The following is a 4,072-nucleotide window of genomic DNA, read 5'->3' as shown; positions in this document are numbered from 1 at the left end:
CTGCCTTAACTCTGTGTTCTCAACAGGTTCTGTTGGTAGCCAAGAGGAAGGTGTGGACAGCAATGTGTAGAGACCACACTTTATACTTTTCAAAATACTACCCTCCCTCCAGTTATCTTCCTTTCCCACTTCTCACAACAGCAAATGAAGTTCAAGAGCAAACCGAAGTTCACTGCTATTCGGCCTTAGGAAAGAGTCTAAGAAACTCGTTTCCCGACCCCTCACTTCTTTGCACTTTCCCACCACAACTTCACTCAAAGATCCTTCCAAATTCCTTCCAAAGGGCAGCTATTGGATACGCCCTTTCCTTTGAGTCTTAATTCCTATTAGGGCTAAATAACCCCTCCTCCGAAAGTTCTCCGCGTTCTATAAACTATCAATTTCGCAGGGGTCTGTAGCAAATCCCACCCCACCTCGCAGTCCGGGTCAGGTGGGCGGGGCAAGGATAAAATGCAGCAACCCGGCTTTTTCCTGGGCAGTCTCTGCAGGTGCGCTCAGACCAAAGCGTACTTGGTGCTTTCATGCTGCAGCCTAGCTTGGTTAAGTTCGGGAGAGGGTCCTTTGCGGGCGCACTTTTGAGGAACCGAGAAAAGCCATAGAATCCGGAACACGGCGCCTGGAACCAAGCGAGGCGCAGGCTTTGTGCCGATAGTCGTCCCCCGCAAAAGTGCTTTGAGGTCCCGTTCTGGCCCTTCCAGACCCAGGCTAGCGGAGTCACCCTCCCTTGCAAGTTAATACAAAAAAATCCGCCACCCCTGCAGGGGAGCCGCTTCCTACCTTCTGCAAAGGCCCGCAGAGCTGCCAAGACCTACCCTGAGATCCCTGAGTCTCTGGCGCCCATCCTCCCCCCTCACCTCCCACCCAGCCCATCCCACTTCTCTCGCCACCCGCACCGCGCGACCCACGGGGAGATGGAAAGCTGCTCCCTGTGCGCTACGCGTTGGTCTTGGCTCGCGCCGGTCCAGCAGCGGAGCGAGAGCCCCGCGCTACCCGGCTGTAGAGACAGCGGGAGCGAGGAGCGAGGAGCGGAGCCGGGGCTCCGCCACGCCCCTCCCCCAGCCCAGGGAATCGGGGCTTGGGAGGCAACCCCAGAAGTTCCCCGGGAGCGCGGGGCTGACTGCACGAGGAGATGCCGGGGAAGAGCTGGAAGGAACTTGGGCCCCCATCTCCCTCCCCTTCCCCTCGCTGCTGTGTCCTCTGCCCCGTCCCTCCCCAGGGCCCTGGACGACGTGGGCTGGGGACAGCCGGAAGCAGCTGTGCTCCCCTCTTGTCGTCCTCCCTCCCAAAATCTCGCCCTGCCCTCGCTGGGGGCCCAGACGGGACCGCGCTTTCAGAGGTCGAAAAGAGCGGTATGTAGACGTGGAAGACATAAATTCCCAGCCCAAAACGCCCCGAGCAGCAGTGTTTAGCATTTGGTACAATTGCCTGAAATGAATAATGATCCTCGTGAGTAATTTGGGTTAAAGTCTGCACCGACATCAATGGGCCCAGCAGGGAGCTACGACTTACCCATTAAGGAGCCGAGTGTTTTCAGACCTCAGCTGGCCCGGAGCCCCATTCCGAGGACTGCACTGTCAGTATTTGTCCACTGGCGGCGAAGGTTTGGAATCCCATCACAGCTGTGCCACGGAGAGCGTCCAGATCGGGTGGGTGCTGGGGAGAAGCTGCCAAACAATACAGAAAGTTTCACAAACAGAAACCGAAGCCCTGACTGTTAGTAAAGCTGAGCGCACGCCGTCCGCCGCCCCCAGGGCGTTCAGCGCGCTGCAGAAGCGCCCTCGCCTGTCTCGGAGAAAGAATCTCCCAGTTACCTGCCCCGTGACAAGCGCAGGTGAGCCAGTCCCGGCTTGCTTAGAAGAGTCCCTTCAACTTGGTGAAAACACATCTTATCGCACTAACTATGGTTCCTTAGCTTTGTTCTTTGTCACTTTCACATGTGGAACCACATCACAGGTATTTGGGGGTAAATTTACCGGTGGAACACCACCCTCCCTGGCATAACCTGGCGTGGAGTTTAAGGCGCAGTACTGCGTAGTTGCTGCTGGTTCGGATGAAGACAGCAGGAACTAATATCGCAAAGCCAAGTGAATAGTAGCTGTCAATCACGCAGCTTCCGTTGAGAGCAGCTGTGTGTAGCTTAGACCTAAACGAACTCTGGACATTTGGGGTTCTGTCTCAGGAGTTCAGACTGACTGGGAAGGGCTTACATTAAACTAAATCAAAAGAAGTGGGTGTGGGATGTGTGCTAATATTTGAGTATCTGCTATGTGCCAGGTACTTTTCCTAATTATCTTAGGCAATCCTATCAACATCTCTGAGAATAGCAAATCATTTTTCCTGTTTTGCAGAGGAGGAATCTATGGCTTAGAGAGGTTCAGTTACTTGCCCAAGGTCACACAACTAGTAAGTAGCAGAGTCAGGCTTTGAAAACAGATGTATCTAACACCAAACCCTATCTCCACTAGCAAGACAGAGAATAATGAAATGAAGGGACCAAGTAAGAGCCTGTTTCAGGATATGAAAAAGAGAAGAGGAATCAAGAAGATGCCAAGAGAAAGAATCCTATATAATAAAGAGGTAATATGCAAATTGAATGTCACACCCTGGCACAAGATGGCCACTCCCATGTGGTCACAAGATGGCTGGCAGGGGAGGGCAGTTGGGGGCAATTGGGCTGGCAGGGGAGCAGTTAGGCATCAATCAGGCTGGCAGGGGAGTGATTAGGGGGCAATCAGGCTGGCAGGCAGAAGCGGTTAGGAGAAATCAGGCAGGCAGGCAGGCAAATGGTTGGGAGCCAGCAGTGCTGGATTGTGGGAGGGATGTCCGACTGCTGGTTTAGGCCTGATCCCTGTGGGACATCCCTCGAGGGGTCCCAACTTGGAGAGGGTGCAGGCTGGGCTGAGGGACATCCCCTCCCCCCCCAGCCAGTGCACAAATATCATGCACCAGGCCTCTAGTCTTAAAATAAGAGCAAATGTCATGCAAAGTACATCACTGAGTCTACTAGCCAACCAACAACAACCTGTAGCAACATAGCAGACTGGACATAGTCCAATGCAAGAAAAGCATTCTTATAAGGAGACTAAGAGATTTTGGACCATGACTGTAAGATCTAGTTAGTTCCCTTTGAAGCCAATTTGAAACTATCTTAACCAAAAATGCCATAGTCTGGCCTGTGAACTATTTATTGTGTGTGGCATCCTATATATTTAAACATACACATAGAACATCTATCCACAGATATAGGAGGCTCGCATTCTGGAAAAGTAGCTCTAAAACTAAGGAAGTTCAAGGACAGACTTTTTCGAATTAGGAATACCCATGGGAAATCTGCTTTGTCTCCAGTGGGATCTGGAAGTAGAATTTCCCAAGTGCTAAATGCTGATGGACGGGCTTTCCAAGATTGTCAAGTTGATTGGTCAGTTCTGAGAAAGTTACTGGTAATTGCAAACCAAGCACCATGCAGGAAAAGCAGAGGCTGGTTTCATTTTATTTTTCATGAGGAAAGTCATCTTCCAGATCAGAGTACCCTCCAAAATTCAGGGCTTGAGTATCAGGAACAACTCACCACTTCATCCAGCCTGGCTCACACCCAGCACCCGTTGGTCATACACAAAGTTCCATTGTGGCCAGGACAGCCTCTTAGGAGAGTAGAAGCTGCCCTCCCTCAGGCTTCACAAGAAGCAATTTGTGCCATAAGCAGAGATGTGACCCTGTTTGGGGCCTCAACTGATGGAGTCAACAAAGGGAAAATCAGTCTCTGTACAAAAGAGGACGGAGCTGAGATGAGATAAACTGCATAACAAGCTACAAGAAGGAGCCTCTTGGCATCATTACCAAGCAGCTCTCCAGAGAAGAGAAGCCTAGACATGCCTCAGAGCGTGAAAGAACTAAGGGAAGCTGCATTTGGCTTGTCTCAGTTTCTTTTCCTCCTTCCTGTCAGTCTGAAACAACCGTTGTCCACAAAAGGACAAATTGAATTCCACTTACATGAGGAACCCAGAATAGGCAAATGCATAGAGACAGAAAATAGGATAGTTACCAAGGGCTGGGGGAGGGAAAATGAGAAGTT

General features: G+C 51.3%; 1 protein-coding gene across 3 annotated transcripts in view; it reads right to left on the bottom strand.

Annotated features, from left to right (window-relative positions):
• Positions 1-2,136, bottom strand: part of KIAA0226L (KIAA0226-like ortholog) — an 86,390-nt gene extending 84,254 nt beyond the window's left edge. Inside the window, exons 1-2 of one of the 3 annotated variants that reach the window (XM_014535738.1) lie at positions 1,974-2,136; positions 1,510-1,664 (exon numbers count right to left, since the gene is read on the bottom strand). The gene's annotated coding sequence lies outside the window, so the exon portion shown is untranslated. Of the gene's footprint in view, positions 1-905; positions 1,118-1,509; positions 1,744-1,973 lie in introns of those variants that run through there. The other 2 variants (XM_014535740.1, XM_005861393.2) reach the window with 2 other exon arrangements.
• Positions 2,137-4,072: the final 1,936 nt, after the last annotated feature.

The sequence above is a fragment of the Myotis brandtii genome, unplaced genomic scaffold, assembly GCF_000412655.1.
Source record: "Myotis brandtii unplaced genomic scaffold, ASM41265v1 scaffold15, whole genome shotgun sequence".
Classification (NCBI taxonomy): domain Eukaryota; kingdom Metazoa; phylum Chordata; class Mammalia; order Chiroptera; family Vespertilionidae; genus Myotis; species Myotis brandtii.
The sequence above is the reverse complement of the archived record's forward strand: the minus strand, read 5'-3'. Positions and strand labels throughout refer to the sequence as shown.